Below are 20,413 nucleotides of genomic sequence, written 5' to 3'. Positions count from 1 at the left end.
TTGGATGAATATCTACTATGTTTGTTACCACCTTCTATTTTGTTGGTCTTGTTCTTTGTTCCTATTTTTGTCTTCCATTTTTTCCCTGCACTTTCTGGTTTTAGTGGAGCATTTTATACGATTCCATTTTCTCTCCTTTCTAATCAATTATAATGAATACCACTTTTACTTTTTTTAGTTGTTGTCCTGAAGTTTGCAGTATACATTTACAACTTAATCCAAGTCCACTTTCAAATAACACCATACCACTTCACAAGTAATGTAAATACCTGTAATAATAAAATATTCCTTATTTTTTTCCCACTCATCACATGTATCATTACTATCATTTACCTCACTTATACATAAATGATAATAATAAAATACATTATTTTTACCTCAATCTGCTATCTGTTAGGTAAATTAAGAATAAGAAAAATGGAAGTTTTTATTTTATCTTTACTCATTCCTTCTCTAATGCTCTTCTTTACAGTAGAGCTGAGTTTCTGATCTCTATCATTTTGCTTCTCTCTTAAGAACTTCTTTTAATATTTCTTGCAAGTGAGGTTTACTGCAAATTCTCTCAATTTTTATTCAGTTAAGAAAGTATTTCTCCTTCATTTTAAAAAATTATTTACTTTTTTTTTTAGGTAGGTTCCATGCCCAGGGTGGAGTCCAACACAGGGCTTGAATTCATGCCCCTGAGATCAAGACCTGAGCTGAGATCAAGAGTCAGACCTTAACCAACTGAGCCACCCAGGTGCCCTTCTCCTTCATTTTTGAAGGATAATTTTACAAGATACAGATTTCTAGGTTACTGTTCAGGTTTTTTTTCCCTTTCAACACTTTAAATATTTCATTCTTCTCTCTTCTTGCTTCACTGGTTTCTGAGGAGAACCTGGATATAATTCTTACCTTCGCTCGATTCTTTCAAGATACTTTTCTTTAACTTTGATTTGCTGCAATTTGAATGTGATATGCTTAGGTGTAGTTTGGTGGGGGGCAGGAGGGACATTTATCCTATTTGATGTTTTCTGAGTTTCCTAGATCTGTGGCTTTCTGTCTGACATTAAAATCTGGGGAAATTCTCAGTCATTATTACTTCAAATATTGCTTCTGTTCCTTTCTTTTTCTTTCTTCCTCAGATATTCCCATTACATGTATAAAAGAGGCAACCCAGGATTGAAGCCAAATTCTAATGCCAAAGCCCATGATTTTTCCCATGCTAATTTAAGAATAGTTTGCTAGCAAACATTTAACTTTAAGACATAAATTACTCAACTTGAAAAAGTACAGAAGCAAAAGAATATAAAGTGAGCCTGAGTGAACAAAACAAAACAAAACAGTGTATATGGCTATGAGCAAGGGATGGAAATGGAAGAAAGACTACAATTACCAAACAGCATATGTCAGGTTGTGAGGTCCAGTCTCAGTGTTTTTTTTTTTTTCTCTTTTACTTCTCCCAACAGCCCTGTGAAGCAAGGATTGTTATCTTTATCAATGAGGCTATGGGTGATAGGGACGGTTAATCTGATGCAAAATTGTCAACTTTATAAAGTTTGACTTTTATGCTTTTGTTCCCATTTCTCACTCCCTTATTCCCAATATTCCAATCCTCCTCCTTCCTGATGCTCTCAACTAGGTGAGGTTTCCTTTGAAATTTGAAAACTGAATTCTTGACAATCTCAGAAAAAAAGGTTGATAGAAAAATTCACCTCTTGATTGACTTGATTTTATAGTCAAAAAAGTGTATGGGTGTGTGTGTGTGTGTGTGTGTGTGTGTGTGTGTGTGTGTTTAAAATGAGTAATTCCTTCCTTCCTTCCTTCCTTTCTTCTTTCCCACCTTCCTTCCTTCCTCCCTTCCTTCTCACCTCCCTTTCTTCTTTCTTTCTTTCTTTCTTTCTTTCTTTCTTTCTTCCTTTCTTTCTTTCCATTTTAAAATGTTTGTCTTTTGCGTTGCAACTTGAATGACGACTTGACTTAGTACAGTAACATCGGATCCCACTTTCTTTCCAGCAGAAACTTGTAGATACTGAGATACTGCTTACCTGTCTTCTGTAGAAAAGTAAGAGGTCAGCCTGATCTTTCCCCCTGTTTCTGCTTGGATACCTTAGGAAAACTTTCTTTATCCCTGAAGGTAAATATCTTAATCAATGTCAATTGTTTTATATTAAATAGTTTCTGAGTCTATGGTGTACCCTTAAAATAGCAGATTTCATTCTTTGCCTCCAGAGAAATTTCCTTCATTATATTTCAGAATAATTCTTATCTTTTATTGTTGAGTATGCTGTTTCAGGGACAATAATTATCTGTATTTTATGTCATCTACATATGAACACCTTACTTGGTCTCATTATTTTAATTTCTTTATAATTTTCTGCTGTGTTCATAGTGATTAGTTTCAGTCTTCAATTCTAGTCACTTCTTAGTTGTGTTTAGACTGTTCTTTAATTTCTAATTTATTTGTTAGATCTGTAATGTATTGTTTTGGTTCCAATAGGTTTCCTTAGCTCTGCAATTTCTCTTTTATCTCTTTCTGTTGTTTCAGCATTTTGTCTTTGAGTTCTTATTTTAATGATAGCATGCTTTTATTAAGTTGTTTGGTTTTTTTTTTTTTTAGCACTAAGGCAATCTGGGGAAATTTTCTTCTATTTTTTTGGTTTTTGTTTTCTTCCAGACTATTTCCTTTGTGTCTGTACTTTCTCTCTCTCTCTCTCTCTCTCTCTCCCTCTCCCTCTCCCTGTCCACCCCCATCCCCTCTTGGTGATACATTTACAAGGTTGACATGTGCTTTATTTTGATTTGCTCTCAGTTCCTCCGATCTACAGTACTTTCAAAAAATTTTTTTTGATGTTTATTTTTGAGAGAGAGAGAAACACATAGAGCATGAGCGGAGGAGGGGCAGAGAGAGGGAGACACAGAATCTGAAGCAGGCTCCAGGCTCTGAGCTATCAGCACAGAGCAGGAAGGGGGGTTCTGACCCTTGAACCATGAAATCATGACCTGAGCTGAAGTCGGACACTTAACTGATGGAGACACCCAGGCACCCTGACAGTAGTTCTTCTTGACCTTCTTAGCTTCCCTGGAAACTACTTATTACCCCTGTGGACAACAACTTGGAGGCTAGATGTCATTTTCTATTTTCTTTTCTATATCTCAGATTTGAGAGTGGGAAGGAGAAGAGCCCCTCTGGACCTGCCTGCAGTCCTTGCTGGGATCCTGCACTGCCTCCCCCCTTCTGAGTCCCCATGAATATCATTTATTGGGGCCAGTCTTCCCAGCAAGGGCCAGGCATTTCCTAATCCAAGGGCTCTGGCTGGTTCCCCCAACTCAGCAGCGACCTTGGAGAATGGCTGACCCTGTCAGCCCTTATGCCTCAGCCAGGATCTGCAGTGATGTTCGTAGTTTCTCACCTACTCATCCTTCTGGCCACTTCTCTTCAAGGTCAATTCAGGATATTGGAACTTTCCTCAAGTTCTTTTTCTGGGAAGCAGGTGTGATGAGCAAGATTGAGAGTCACTTTTCAATTTTGATTACTGCTGATGAATTTTTGGCCTTTTAAAAAGTGGTATTTTTGTTCATATCATTAAGTCCTGGGGTGAGCGGGGATGTTATTTGATCCAACTGCCTTTGCCCCAGACTTTCAGAACAACTTTTAAGCAAGCACTGCTGGTGATTCCAAGCAGATGGTTCACACACCACACTTAGATGAAAACCAAAGCACAATGCACAAAGACAAGGTAAAAATAAAATTAAGGATGGAGTGGAAAGCAGAGAGCCTTACTTCATACTGGTTTTAAATATTAAGATTGTTCCTAATTTTATATTTACTTAATATACTTATGCATCCAAGAGCTAAAAAGCAAAGGGGAGGAACACTTAAGTTTTTACCTTTTCCAATGTTAAAAAGCCCTGAAGGTAAACAGTTGCAGGTTTAAAACCTCATATATTAAATATATTTTAAAAAAGAAACCCAAAGCATGCTCATAATCACATAAGAGGGGCATTAAAATGTTTTCCAAGTACACAATATCCTGTCCCCCAAGATGTCTCCTTCTAAAAGCAGCTGAGCTGAACATCTCTGCCTTTACCATCCTTCACATTTATCTTACAGAGTGAAACTAATTCTTTCATTACTTTTAGAGATTAATTCTGTCTGCTGACTTCAACAAGACTTGATGTTTTCCATTTGTGCTCAGCCACATTTTAAGCAACACCCTGGGAGATAGAGTCAGTGCTGTGTACAGGGATTTCACCACACAGTTCACATCGAGATCAGCAAAAGGGTGGAAAAATCCCTAGATGCAGTTTTAATTTTGTTGCCAGGGAAAACAACAACAACAACAACCAGTGTTCAGAGTCCATCAGGCTTAGCTTCTCTGATGCGCCTCTTCAAAATGCAATAGGCAGGAAACAGCACATCTTGGAGCCTGCCCCTCCTTGAATCACAGTTGCCAGCCAAGCCCAGGAGCCTGGTCCTTGGAGTTCAGCGATCACACTGCCCAGCGTTGCAGGTCATGGGTTCCTGCAGGCTGCTTATCTTCTTTTCAGCATTTGGCAGGTGTGTTTTTACCACTGGCTTAATTCTCTGTGTTCCTTAGATGATTCACAGTGATTGCTCCACATGTCACTTTAACCTACTGAGCAAGTTTGCAAGAGTCGTTTATTCATTTTAAAGTGTAATAATGCCTCCTAGTCACAATGGCTGAAGAGGACACAGAGGCCAATGACCTTTACTATTGATTTCCTGAGATGTTTCACAATGACTAGTTAGGTGCAGGTATGGGGACAGAGTAGTATTTCTTAAGCACTCAGGAATCCAAATGCTGGCCCCACCAACTAACTGCATGACAGGGCAAGGTACCTACCTTCATTGAACTGCAGGTTCCTTATCTGTAAAATGGGGATAATAATGATACCAACTGGGAGGATATTTAAAAAGCTAATATATGGTGGGGGGGGGGGGAGCGGGGAATGCCTGAGTGGCTCAGTCGGTTAAGCATCCGACTCTTAATTTTGGCTCAGGTCTTGACCTCGTTGTTCATGACTTTGGGTTTCGAGTTGGGCTCTGCACTATGAGCAAGGAGCCTGCTTGGGATTCTCTTTCTCTCTCTTTCTCTGCCCCTCCCCCATTCACACAGATGAACTCTCTCTCTCTCTCTCTCAAAATAAATAAAAATTTTTTTAAAAAGCTAATATATGGGGAATTTTTAGCGCTGTGCAAATGATGCAGCTGCTGAAGATGATTATCATCTTACTATTTTATTAGAGAAGGGTGATATAAAAGGTTAAAGTTGATACATTTAAATATTTTCTTGAATTGTTTTACCAACGAAAATGAGTATAGTGAAGTACTTCTGAAACCAGATGCTTTTTATTTTCAAATTAAAAAAAATTATTTTTGGGGTGCCTGGATGGATCAATTGGTTAGGTGTCCAACTTCAGTTCAGGTCATGATCTCATGGTTCATGAGTTCAAGCCCCACATCGGGCTCTGTGCTGACAGCTCAGAGCCTGGAACCTCCTTCGGATTCTGTGTCTCCCTCTCCCTCTGCCTCTCCCTCACTGGCACTCTATCTCTCTCTCTCTCAAAAATAAACAAACATTTAAAAAAATCTGAAATTCCTTTAAAAAATTTATTTTTAACTGTATAAAACCACCTTGCTTTATGGACAAGGCCACTTGCCTGAGGTCACAAAGCTGACAGTAGATAAAATTACCACTACACCTCCAATAACCTTAATTTAAATCCAATGTTCTTTCTACTGCCTTATTCTGCCTTTCCGTGCGTCATCATATTCATCGGTGGAGATTCTCAGGTTGTAGCCATGTTTCTACAGAGGCTTTCTACATATTGGTAACTTCACATTTTGGCTGTTATAACAGACAATCCCAAAATAACCCTGGTGAAACGAGATTATTTGTCTTTCATGTTAAAGTTCAGGTAAGCAATCCAGGGCTGGGGTGGCCCTGCAACCATCAGAGACCCAGGCTTCCTCTATTTTAATGGCCTTCCCACTTCAGCACATGGTGACCATCTTTGGTTCAAGAGGGCTACTCCAATCTTTACCATCATCTCCACTTTGCAGTAAAGATGTGGAGAGTGGTAAAAGGTGGACTTAATTTTTCTGTTCAAGAGTACACAACGTTTTTGTCCATAGCCCATTCACCTCAACTTAGTCTTATAGTACATGTAGCTGCAAGGGGGGCTAAGTAATGTACTTTTTGGTTAATTCTATTTCTGTGTAAGAAGGGAAGACTGGATATCAGGGTATAATTAATAGTGTTTGACCATACACACACACACACACACACACACACACACACACACACTAAGCTTTAAGTAGTGTGATATTTTCACAAAAGTACTAGAACTTCTGGATTTTAATACAACAGCTGACATGTATATGTAAGTTCTAAGCTTCTACAAGGGATAATTAATCTATTTCTTGAAATGTGGTTCAGGATAGCAGCTTTCACCTAATGATCTGGGAAGGTGGCATGGGGTATCACACAGTCTTTATAATACTTAGAAAGCCAACTGATAAAAAATAGACAATACCAAGTGTTGGTGAGAATGTAAAGAAACTAAGTCTTGTACTCTGCTGATGGGAATGCAATATGGTGCAACCAGTCTGTAAAACATTTAGCACTTTGTGAAAATGCTAAATATAGTCAGGGCGCCTGGGTGACTTAGTCTGTTAAGTGTGGACTTTGGCTCAGGTCATGATCTCGTGGCTCATGAGTTCAAGCGCCTTGTGAGGCTCTGTGCTGACAGCTCAGAGCCTGGAGCCTGCTTCAGATTCTGTATCTCCCTCTAACTTTGCCCCTCTCCCACTCGTACTCTGTCTCTCTCTCTCTCTCTCTCAAAAAATAAATAAGCATTTAAAAAAATGCTAAACATAAAATCACCTTGTGACCCAACAATTTCACTGCTAGTTATCTACCAAAGAAAAATGAAAACTTATGTCCACACAAAGACTGTATACGAATGTTCATAGGAACATTAGCCATAATATCCAAAAAGTGGAAACGATTCAGATATTCATCAACTGGCAGATGGATAAATAAAATGTGGTATATTTATACTATATATATATATATATATATATATATATATATCACATTTAAAACACCACATATTGTATGATTCCATTTATATGAAATACTCAGAATAGGCAAATCTACAGAGATAGGAAGTAGTTTAGTGGTTGCCTGGGACTTCAGGGTAGCAGAGTAGGGTGCTGATTGCAAATAAGCATGAGGGTTTTGTTTTGTTTTGTTTTGTTTTGCTTTGCTTTTAGTATATGTGCTGCCGAAGCGAACACAGTTGAGGGTGTGTGTGTGTGTGTGTGTGTGTGTGTGTGTGTTTGGTGATAGAAATGTTATAAAATTGTTATTGTAGTAATAGTTATACAACTCTGTAAATTTACTGAGACTTATTGAATTGTATTATTTTTGAAGGAAAAATAATATAAAAACAGAGGGGGAGGCAAACCATAAGAGGCTCTCAAAGAGAACAAACTGCAGGTTGCTGGAGGGAAGGTGGGTGGGAGGATGGGCTAAATGGGTGATGGGCATTGAGGAGGGCACTTGTTGGGATGAGCACTGGGTGTTGCATGTAAGTGATGAATAACTGGGTTCTACTCTGGAAACCAATACTACACTGTATGTTAACTCATTTAACATTAAATAAATACATTGAATTTAAATAAATAAATAAATATTTAAATAAATAAATATTTAAATTGAATTAAACACATAAATTAGAAAGACAAAAATTGAAGTATAATTAATATACAATGTTATATTGGCTTCAGGTATACAATACATAAATTTCATGCTTTTAAAAGGCCAGTGGAAGTAACATGCATACCCATATATCTTCAACTGGGTTAATTCAGCAGGACCAACCTAGGTCCAGGGACAATGTAGGTACTGGAGATACCAGAGATAAAAATACCTATTCTCCTGTTTGCTAAGGGCTCACATCTTACAGGTTGTCAAGGAAAATTTCACTGAAAGGATTTTTTGAGTCCACATAGTGGATTGGATAAGTTAAGTAGAACATTTAAAATTTCATGATTTTCAAAGTGTAACACAGATTCTACTGATAGTTATTCTCCTATTTGACAAGTTCGTGACTTTTTTTTTGACAAGTTCATGACTTTTTACTTCTCATATATTCATGTTCATAGCATGACTGCTTCAGATCTGATAACTTTACCTCAAATGGTGTCTTTTGTTTTCTGATAACCATGTTCAGGCCTCCTCCTTTTTTTTTTTTTCTTTTTTAGAGAGAGAGAGCACTGGGAGAGAGCAGAAGGAAAGAGAGACAGAGAGAGAGAATCCCCAGGCAGTCTCCACACTCAACATGGAGCCTAACATGGGCTTAATTCCATTACCCTGGGATCATGACCCGAGCTGAAATCAAGAGTTTGATGCTCAACTGACTGAGCCTCCCAGGTGCTTCCACATTCAGGCCTCTTGAAATATACTCTTAGATGAATTTGTTCTCAGTCCACAAAATGGAATGAGATGGGTGTCACCAGATGTCCCCTAATGTCTTCTAGATGTAGTCTTCCATGAGTCTAAATGTGTTTTTCATTTGCTGTGTAACCTGGGAAAATCTAGAATTTGAGGATATACCTGAATAGTTGCTGGGGAAATTAAGTGGTTAAACAAGCCATGGCCTGTGCAATACTCAGGGATAGAAAAAGGTGAGCCAGGAGAGTGGCAGCAAGCGATGGGAAGAGAAAAACCAAGAGTCCATCATTTTGAACTTTTGCATGGAGAATAAACACGTATAATTTAAGAGGGTACAGAGGACAGTGAGCCAAGCATGCTAACAACAGCAGTGTTCAGAGTATATTCCCAAAGTCTGTGAGGTCTGTGAGACCAAACCACACTGTGAGAAGAGATATTACTTATCATTCATTCATCCATTTATTCTTCACATGTTCACCAACAAATATGTTTTGAGCCCTCCTATTGCTAGAAGTAAGGATGCTCCTAAGAGCCCTGACTTGGCTTCTGGGTCATCTCAGTATCGCATAAACTTTATCCTTCATTTTTTTTTAATTTTAAAGAGTCTATATCTTCTTGAATTTTATGAAAAAAATTAAGATGAGGTTTAAAATTAGCTCTTTGTGCCTGCAACAAAACTTTACAGAAGGTACTACCTTCCCATGTTTCTTGAGCACTTTGTTTCCCTCGTTACAGTATTTCAGAGTACTTTCCAAGTTCACATACATAGCCACAATGTACAGCTTTAGGCTTAAATATGACAAACAAAACATTAAATGACCATAACTGATTCAGTTATCTAGTATGAATACCAATAACAAAATTCAAAAAATGATCAGAGAATTCCCTCCAAAAGAACCCCCTAGCCTCAGGTAGCTTTGTGGGTAAGACTTTCAAATGTTCAAAAAACACATGATTCTCATCCTTTGTTAATTGCTTCAAAGATTTTTGTAAAAACATGGAGACTTATCTAATTAATTATTAAAAACTAAAATTATATTGGTACCAACACTTAAAACAATCACAGACATTATAAACCAAACTTACGTATCAATATAGATGCAAAAATATTGGGTAAAATAGCTACAAATTAAACTTTAAAATGTATTTAGGGAATTTCAAATAGGATTTCCCCAAGAAATGGGAAGATTTTTTTAATATTAAGAAATATACTAACATTGACATTTGCGACAAACTAAAAATAGCCACAAATTCCTTGACATTCTTCCTATTGAGAGGAAGGGTCTATTTGGCCTCATCTTGAATCTAGGATGACCCGTGACTGCTTTGACCAGTTAGAAGGATGGAAGTAACACTACGCCAGTTCTGAGTCTAGCCTTTGAGAGGACCAGCAGCTCTATTTTGGTTTCTTGGAGCCTGAGCCACATGTAAGAAGTTGGACCACCTTGCTACAGAGTCCACATAGAGGCTCTGAGGCTACACAGAGAAGCCAACTGAGCCCAGCTGAGCACCCTAACAGCTATCCCCACCAAAATGCCAAGCAGATGAGTAAAGCCATACTGAACCCTCTCCATGTGCCAGCTCCATACCATCAAATGACTCCAGTCAACATCATATGGGAGAAGAGTCATCTGGCTGAGTCCTGCTTAAATTCTTAACCCACAAAAATCACAAGATATAATAAGATGGTTGTTGTTTTATTTTGGGTAATTTGCTAAACAATTGGATAAACAATAGATAACTAGAACAACAGCCTGACAACATGTGAATTGACAATTCACATAAAAAAGAAAATACCTAATTTATATACACAAATCTTTACTCTTACAAGCACAGCATAGGGAAACCAACATTGTTAAACTAATTTTGGGTGAAGTTTAAGTGAGCTTTCTGAAAGGTAATTTGGTAATCAATATGCATTCAAATATAAAATTTCCAAACTCTTGATCTACAAATTTAACTTCTAGGCATTCCTTCTAAGGAAATAACCCATTAAGGGCACAATGATCTATGTGTAAAGATATCTCTTATAGAGTTATATATAACAGAGAAAAATTGATAACAGTCTAAATGCTCATCAGCATAGGGGACTAGTTAAATAAAATATGCACATCCCTCCAATGACATTGTATGAAGGAATTAAAAGGGATGCCTGGAAGATACAAACCAAATTGGCTATAATGTTTATCTCTGTGGCCTAGAATTATGGGACACTTTCACTTTCTGCTTTACACCCTGCCCCATGATATATTACTTTAAAAAATATATAAATTAAAAAAATAAAGGTACAGTATTTGAGAGGAGTCTTCTGTGTGGTTCAGCCTAACTGGAGTTCTTCTCTGGGGCTTGGGACCCATCCTCAGAGTCAAATAAAAACTCTCCAGTTGCCAGGCTTGTCCTCTGTGTATATATGCTATTTCTTCTTGGGATCATGCAGGGACTGGTATTTGGTAGGGACTAGAATTCAAGTGTTCAGCCTCTGATATCCTAGCCATCTGTCTCTCAACTTATAAATATCTATTGGCACCCAGAGATATAACTATGTATGTATACATGCCATCTACAGTTTGAAATTGTAAGCAGAATAATTTCATACCTCTCAGGCAGCCCTGGAATTAACAACTTATTATGAAGATCTTTCTCTACTTAAATTCTGAATCTGTATCATATCATTAACCAATGTTTTCATTACCTTACTTGCAGCTCCTTGACTGGGTTTCTTTTAGGGTACCAGGTTCCCTGTCACTTACCTCTGTGTTGCATGTGTTTGTTTCTTTGTGCTATTCACAAAGTTGAACACAAGCAGGCTGAGGTATTGTCATACTCAGATCAGCAGTCTCTGGCCTTCCAATGCTTCCAAGCATTTCCAAGTTCTTCTCCAAATCTTGCTTAAACCTACTCCAGTTATCTGGAGAACTGGAGGATCCTTTCTTTTTGGGATTGACTTTTTGGGACTAACACGTAGCCATGGTAACAACTGAGTGTTGGTGATAAAAAGAAGCCTTATTTGGAAGAAAACTCTTATTGTCAAAGCAGCTGTGTGTGTGTGTGTGTGTGTGTGTGCCTTATCTGTCTGAATCAATTATTCATTCCATTATTAAATGGAGTTTCTTTTTTATTTTTAATTTAAATTCAAGTTAGTTAACATACAGTGTAGTCTTAAATTCAGGAGTAGAACTGAGTGACTCATCTCTTACATATGACACCCACTACTCATCCCAACAAGTGCCCTCCTTAAATGCCCATCACCCATTTAACCCACCCCACGCACCCACCTCCCCTCCAGCAATCTTCAGTTTGTTCTCTGTATTTAAAAGGGTATTATAGCTTGCCTCCCTCTCTGTTTTTATCTTATTTTTCCTTCCCTTTTCCTATGTTCATCTGTTGTGTTTCTCAAATTCCACATATGAGTGGAATCATATGATATCTGTCTTTCTCTGACTAACTTATTTTGCTTAGTATGCAAATTGTATTGCAAAAAGTATTGCTTAGTATGGATGCTCTAGTTCCATTCATGTTGTTGCAAATGGCAAGATCTCATTCTTTTTTCATCACCAAGTAGTGTTCATTATATATATATATATATATATATACACATACATATATGTGTGTGTATATATATACATATATATTATGTATATATATATACATACACACACACCCCACATCATCTTTATCCGTTCATTAGTCGATGGACATTTGGGCTCTTTCCATAATTTGGCTGTTGTTGATAGCGCTGCTATAAACATTGGGGTGCATGTGCCTCTTTGAATCAACACTTTTTATCCTTTGGATAAATACCTAGTAGTGCAATTGCTGGGTTGTAGGGTAATTCTACCTTTAATTTTCTGAGGAAACTCCATATTGTTTTCCAGAATGGCTACACCAGTTTGTATTCCCACCAATAGTGCAAGAGGGGTTCCCTTTCTCTGCATCCTTGCCAACACCTATTGTTGCCTGAATTATTAATTTTAGCCATTCTGAAAGGTGTGAGATGGTATCTCATTGCAATTTTGATTTGTATTTCCTTGATGATGAATGATATTGAGCATCTTTTCATGTGTCTGTTAGCCATCTGGATGCTTCTTTGGAAAAGTGTCTATTCATGTCTTCTGTTCATTTCTTCACTGGATTATTTGTGTTTTGGGTGCTGAGTTTGATAAGTTCTTTATAGATTTTGGATACTAACTCTTTATCCAATGTATCATTTGCAAATATCTTCTCCCATTCTGTGATTGCCTTTTAGTTTTGTTGTTTCCTTCACTGTACAGAAGCTTTTTATCTTGATGAGGTCCCAATGGTTCATTTGTGCTTTTATATCCCTTGCCTCCAGCAATATGTCAAGTAAGAAATTGCTGTGGCCGAGGTCAAAGAGATTGCTGCCTGTTTTCTCCTGTAGGATTTTGATGGTTTCCAGTTTCACATTTAGGTCTTTCAGCCATTTTTAATTTATTTTTGTGTATGGTATAAGAAAGTGGTCCAGTTTCACTCTTCTGCATGTCACTGTTCAGTTTTCCAAGCACCATTTGCTGATGAGACTGTCTTTTTTCCATTGGATACTCTGTTCTTCTTTATCAAAGATTAGTTGACCATACATTTGTGAGTCCATTTCTGGGTTCTTTATTCTACTCCATTGATATATGTGTCTATTTTTGTGCCAGTACCATACTGTCTTGATGATTACAGCTTTGTAATATAGCTTAAAGTCCAGAATGTGATGTCTCCAGCTTTGGTTTTCTTTTCTTTTTTGTTTTTTAAATGGTTCATTTATTTTTGAGAGACAGAGTGTGAGTGGGGAAGGGGCAGAGAGAGAGGGAGACACAGAATCTGAAGCAGGCTCCAGGCTCTGAGCTGTCAGCATAGACCCCAAGGTGGGGCTCAAACCCACAAACCAGGAGATCATGACCTGAGCTGAAGTCGGAGGCTTAACCGACTGAGCCACCCAGGTGCCTCACTAGCTTTGGTTTTCTTTTTCAACATTACATTGGTTATTTGGGGTCTTTTCTGGTTCCATTCTGTGAAGAATGCTGGTGTTTTTTAAATTTTAGTTATTTATTTTTTATTTTTGAGAGAGATAGTGCATGAGCAGTGGAGGGACAGAGAGAGAGACACACACACACACAGGATCTGAAGCAGGCTCCAGGCTCGAAGCTGTCAGCACAGAGCCCAATGCGGGGCTCAAACCCACGTGCTGTGAGATCATGCCCTGAGCCGAAGTTAGACACAACTGACTGAGCCACTCAGGTGCCCCAAGAATTCTGGTGTTATTTTGATAGGGATTGCATTGCTTGTGTAGATTCTTTGGGTAGTATTGACATTTTAACAATATTTGTTCTTCCAGTAAGACAACAAAAAGAAGTAAAAGGCATCCAAATCAGCAAACTTTCACTCTTTGTAAATGACATGATACTCTATATGGAAAACCCAAAAGACTCCATCAAAAAACTGCTAGAGCTGACACATGAATTCAGCAAAGTTGCAGGATACAAAATAATTGTACAGAAATTGGTTGCACTTCTATCTACCAATAATGAAGGCAGAAAGAGATATTCAAGGAATTGATCCCAATTATAATTATACCAAAAACCATAAGATACCAAGGAATAAACCTAACCAAAGAGGTAAAAGATCTGTTCACTGAAAACTATGGAAAGCTTATGAAAGAAATTGAAGAAGACACAAAGAAATTGAAAAACTTTAAGAGTCTCTCATGGTTTGCCTCCTTCCCTCTCTAACCTTTTTTTTCCTCCTTCCCCTCCCGCATGGTTTTCTGTTAAATTTTTCAGGATCCACATAGGAGTGAAAACATATGGTATCTGTCTTTCTCTGTATGACTTATTTCACTTAGCATAACACTCTCCAGTTCCATCCATGTTGCTACAAAAGGCCATATTTCCAGAGACTCTTAAAAATACAATTGAACGAAATAAATGTTCATTTCTCTCTCACAAGATAACAACAACAAAAACACAAAAACAAAAACAAAAACAAAACAGGAGGTAGGTATTCCAGAACTAATATGGTGGCTTCATAGTCATCAAGAACCTGACAACTTCCATTTTCTCATTCTATTGTCCCTACAGTGTGATTCTTATTTTCATGGTACAAAACGGTCCAAATTTCAGCCATTACATTCCAAGCAGCTGATTGGAAAAGGTGAGGAATAAGGATACAACTGTCCTTTTTAAGGAAGCTTCTGATTATACCTCATTGACCAGAATTTAGTCATATGGCCACATTCTTGCAAGGCAGGCAGGGAATACACCTTTTAGCTGAGTGACATTGTGCTTAGCTAAACAAAAGAGTCCCTTGATTCAAAGAAGTAGGCTATTTGGCAGGCAGCTAACATTCTCTCCTGATGTCATACTGTTTTTAAAGTTCTGAAACCTGGCTTTTCTGCTTAATATATTGTGAACATTTTCTACTTTTAATAGCTGAATAATATTCTCTTATGTGACTGTTTCATGACTATTCTATGCCAGAACTGGTTTAACTAAGTCCCTATCAATCAATGAGTATCTCAGTTGTCTTCTTTTTTTTCTCCCCCCCCCCCCCAAAGATATTTTCTACTCCTGTAGGTGAAAACCATAGAAGACAATTTCCATGATATCATTAACTTCTGGTCTGTCACTTCTCTCAACATTTCTAACTTTGTTCTCAATTCAATGTAATGTGTACTTACTAGCAGGTACCTTTCTTTCCCGTACTTTATACATAATGCTTCCTGAGGCTCTGACCACAGCTTCTTCTAGTCAACTCCTGTGGCTTCAAATCTCATCCTTCTGTTAGTGGGCTCTATTGAGTACATAATCTTTAGCCCATTTCTAGGAATTTGCCCTACAGATCTACTTTCAAATGTCAGAAGATATATATCCAAGAATGTTCATTAAACATTATTTGTAATAATAGCAAAAACGACCGCAAAGGCAGGGGGGGAAAAATCCTATTTTTCATTAGGTGAATCAAATAAATTATGGCACATTTATGTAATGGGATACAATGCAACCATTAAAAACCATTGATCTACGTATACTACTATGGAAAGCTTTTCAAGACATGTTAGTGGGTGCAAAATAAGATGCAAAGCAATATATACATATATATGTTATATATGTTATATAATATATATGTAATATATATATTACATATTCTGTAAAACTTGACCTTAATATTATAAGTAAAGTCCAAAAAATTTCAGTGGTCCAAGATGTGAGTTTCCTTTACTGTGAGGTTAATGAAATGACCCCTACCTGGAGTTAAGGTCTAGTTTGGGGACCCAAATCCTATCTAGTCCTAACTACAGTTTGCTGCTACCTGGTGGCAGTAACCCACTCCAGTTTAAACATTCCTGGGCTGCAGTTTCTGGAATAGCAGTAGTGCTTCCAGACATCTTCTGATTAACTGGCTCCATTTACCCAGGGATATTGGGCCCAGAAAATAATGAGAATGTAGAAACCCATTTTTTGCCTTCCCATTTCCTGAGATAATAGGGCAGTCTGTTGACTTCCTTTCTTTCCCACTCACCATATCTCACCTCCCTGCCTGAAAGCCTGGCTGAGATAGAACATGAGCTAAATTCATTGTATCAGAATCTAAACTCCCCTGGGGCCACTCTGCCACTTACATTGCATATACTTATATTTACTATGTTACATAGTTTTCTTTACATTATTATGTCTTTTTAAAAGTAAAATTAGTAAGAAAGTAAAATTAGCAAAATATGAAAAGATAAGCTACAGTTGAAACCACTTGATTAATAGTATTTAAAACACACACACACACACACACACACACACACACACACAGAGGATGCCTATCAAACTGCTGATGCTGGAGGAGGGTTGCCCCAAGGGGCAATGAAGAGATTGACAAAAAGTTTTCCACAGTCCTAATCAGAAGATCTCTTCTCTGATGACAAGTGACACAGAAAGGACATCAACTGGCCTTACCAAAAAGCTAAAGAGAACATTTATTGATCCAAAGACCCTCATCCAAAAATGACCCATGTCCCAAACTTGCCACTTATTATCTCCACTTCCCAATGGACACCAAGAACCAGGATGATATGGGGGGAGTTAGGAGTCTTAAAATGATTCCTGTGTATCTAAAAGACACAGAAATCTGGAAATGAACTTGTGGAAGACATCCCAGTGGACCACAGTGAGGTCACCTTCATACCACCACTTCAGGGTGACACCAACAGGCTGACCACTCTGGTTTTCTGGTTACCAGGCCATAGTAACTGTGTGGTTGACAGAATGTATGAGTAGCAGACTATATTGCAATGACTCAGTACAAAGACAATCACAGACACGAGATACGGCATATTACTCAGATGTCTGTTGAAAATTGGAATCCACGGTTGAGTAGCTTTGTGTCTTAAGACACTTTTTTCTCACTTCTTGTACTTGAAGAAATAATATTCCCACTTTTTCTTGATTCCTTTTCTTCTTGTTCTGTTGTGCTTAACAATTATATTAAGAATTGCTTCTCTTTTTCTTTGTTTCCCTTAGGAAATTAATAATAGGTGTTTAAATCAAAAGACATACAGATCACTTTTTAAAAATCATGTGGTAGTAGTAGTTAATAATGGAAATACTCTTTAAGCAAAGCAGTTATTTAGGTTTTTTTAAAAAGGCGATTGGTGTGTGTGTGTGTGTGTGTGTGTGCACGCGCGTGTGTGCTTTGCAAATGGGAATTCATAGCAAGAATTCATGAGAATTCTTCTGGGGATTCTTCTGTTATTCTCAGCAACCTTATTTCTCAAAATTTTTCTTTATTGAAAAATTCTACTTAAAATATAAATATTGTCCATTAGAGTAGAGTTATTAATCCATAAATAGAATTTAATCTCTCCAAATCATGGTTTATAAATATTCACGTGTAGGTTGAATATAGTTTATAAGTCAGGTTTTATTTCTATATATGGAAATAAATGATTTAAAATTATCTTACTCGACTCAGGGCAAAGACGTATGAAAAACTACATTGGCTTTATGATATGTAAATTGGAGCACTTTCAGATTATTTTTCGAATATTTTGGGATGGCTAACTGATGAATGTATAATACAAGCAATTTGTATTTTTAATTTACATGTGACAACTTTTTTATGCTTAATCATACATAAGAAACATGTTTTAAGGTGTGTCTGGGTGTGTCAGTCATGCATCTGACTCTTGGTTTCAGCTCAGGTCATGGTTTCACAGTCTGTGGGTTCTAGCCCCATGTCGGGCTCTATGCTGATAGTGTGGACAGAGCCTGCTTGGGATTCTCTCTCTCTCCCTCTCTCTCTGCCCTTCCCCTGCCCTCACTCTCTCAAAATAAATAAATTTTTAAAAAATTTTTAGAAAAAGAAACATGTTTTTAATAACAGCAATAGCAATAAAAACACATGAATTTTAAAATGAAACTAAAACTGAAACTATTTTTTGGGGGTGCCTGGGTGGCTCAGTTGGCTAAGCTTCCAACTTCAGCTCAGATTATGATCTCACAGTTCATGACTTCGAGACCCACATCAAACTCTCTGCTCTCAGCACAAGCCTGCTTCACATCCTCTGTCTCCCTCTCTCTCTCCCTCTCTCTCTCTCTCTCTCTCACACACAAATAAATGAACATTAAAAAACACTGAAACTATTTTTCAAGTGAAATACTTACTGAATACAAAACATCCCAAATGATTCAAAGTCACCCCTTAGCATCAAGTAACACTGAACATGATTTGATTGTCCCTATGCAAGTCTCCAAACAAATGAAACAATGTTTCATTCCTGCTTATTCCCACCAATAATTTATAAAAATCAATGTCAATACTCAAGGCTAAACAAAACAAAATAAAATCAAAATCATCAAAACATAGGAAGAAAGAAGGGCTCGTATTCTGGGTAGAGGGAGAGAGGGAGGATAGAAACAAACCACAGGTAGCAACAACAGACCAATAGAGAAAACTTAACTGTGTATCTTTAACATCCTGAATACAGTTACTGTTCAATGAAAACTTGAAGCAGCAAGAACATGAAAGTCAAACAATAGAATCTTTCTTGTTAAGAAAAAGGAAGTAAATGGGAAGCATCTTTCCTCTGGACAAAACAGATACTAAAACAGCTGTTGGTCACGAAGTGGCAAAAGGAGGGTGGATAGATGATTTGGAGCCGCACATGTGCCCCCAACTCTCCTGAATTCTGATACTTCACTCCCATCCCCAACAATCCTTCCTTTATGTAGTAAGTTCTCCCCAGGAGAGCTACTGTTACTCATGGAAATGAACCAAATCTTCCAAGTATACTGGAACAGAAAACATAGTTGCTCATCACTCTTCTAGGGCATCTGTACATAAAAACATCTGCTTCCTTACAGGGGAAAACAATGAAAGCAAAAAATAAATTCTCTAGGAAGCAAAGTATGCAAAGACCAAGATCTTTTTTTTTTTTAATTTTTTTTCAACTTTTATTTATTTTTGGGACAGAGAGAGACAGAGCATGAACGGGGGAGGGGCAGAGAGAGAGGGAGACACAGAATCGGAAACAGGCTCCAGGCTCCGAGCCATCAGCCCAGAGCCCGACGCGGGGCTCGAACTCACGGACCGCGAGATCGTGACCTGGCTGAAGTCGGACGCTTAACCGACTGCGCCACCCAGGCGCCCCAACCAAGATCTTTGAAATTTGTAATTAACAATTAATTTTTGTTCTTGGATACACATCCCATTAATCTAAATAATTTGGCATAGAATCTAGAACATAGTAGGCATTCAATAAATATTTGTTGAATACATGAATGAATAAAAATATATCACATAGCTAATATTCAAAAACTGAGGACATCAAGGTTATTGTTTCTCTTCCAATGAATTAAGTATGGCTCCTGCCACAGCAATTTTAGTATAGCATTCAGTACACTTGCGGATACTAGGAACTAACATTAGTATCTTAAAAAGAAACCAAATCTGTACACAAAGCAAATGTGTATTGCGCACCCACCATGTATAAGGTTCTGCACTTGGCAATGCTGGGTTGCTACAAGAACCGTAGAACAAGGTCTCTATTTCTACAAGCTACAAGTCTATTTCTCTTTCCTTCTGTGGGTAATGTGAAACACTGGCCAAATTAGTGAAGCAGCTAAGTCCACAGCAAATGCCCTTCCTGTGAAAACATCCTTGGCTGTCTGGCTGTATCATGGGCGGGGGGTGGGGGGAGGGGGGAGGGGGCCATGAGCCCAACCACAGGTGACAGCAGGAACATCTGGAAAAAGCATGAAGTCAGATGAGGTACTGAGAGGGCCACAGGGAAGGGAGAAATGTAAGTGATAGGGCGGCCCGCTCTGCCCCGAGTTAAAAGTTTATCATCCTCTCTCTCTTCAGAGCTCCCGTGTTTCATTAGCCAACCACAGAGGTGACTGAAATATCACACCAGTTCTGAAAAGGTCAAAAACATAGTTTTTAAACTATGTTTCAAAAAACATCTTTTTTTAAAAAAGTGATTCTCCTTGTAAATACTCCTGACTAGTAATCCATTGTGTGTTCATAGCAATTTGTTCATTCATTTGCCAATTGATAAATGTTTATGATTTTTTCCAATTATGAATAAAGCTAGTTAAACATTTATGAACAGGTTTTTGTGTGGATATACATCTTATTTTCTCTTGAGTAAATAAATATCTAGAAGTGGAATTGCCGGGTCATCTGGTAAGTATATGTTTAACTTTTTTTTTTTTTAATTTTTTTTTTCAACGTTTATTTATTTATTTGGGACAGAGAGAGACAGAGCATGAGCGGGGGAGGGGCAGAGAGAGAGGGAGACACAGAATCGGAAACAGGCTCCAGGCTCTGAGCCATCAGCCCAGAGCCTGACGTGGGGCTCGAACTCACGGACCGCGAGATCGTGACCTGGCTGAAGTCAGACGCTTAACCGACTGCGCCACCCAGGCGCCCCTATGTTTAACTTTTTAATAACT

At 37.9% G+C, this 20,413-nt stretch overlaps 1 protein-coding gene across 1 annotated transcript in view; it reads right to left on the bottom strand.

The window, feature by feature from the left end:
• The window catches only part of APTX (aprataxin), a 338,894-nt gene that overhangs the window by 15,004 nt on the left and 303,477 nt on the right, over positions 1-20,413 (bottom strand). The window lies entirely within an intron of this gene.

This window comes from Prionailurus viverrinus, chromosome D4 (assembly GCF_022837055.1).
Source record: "Prionailurus viverrinus isolate Anna chromosome D4, UM_Priviv_1.0, whole genome shotgun sequence".
In the NCBI taxonomy this organism is placed as follows: domain Eukaryota; kingdom Metazoa; phylum Chordata; class Mammalia; order Carnivora; family Felidae; genus Prionailurus; species Prionailurus viverrinus.
The sequence above is the reverse complement of the archived record's forward strand: the minus strand, read 5'-3'. Positions and strand labels throughout refer to the sequence as shown.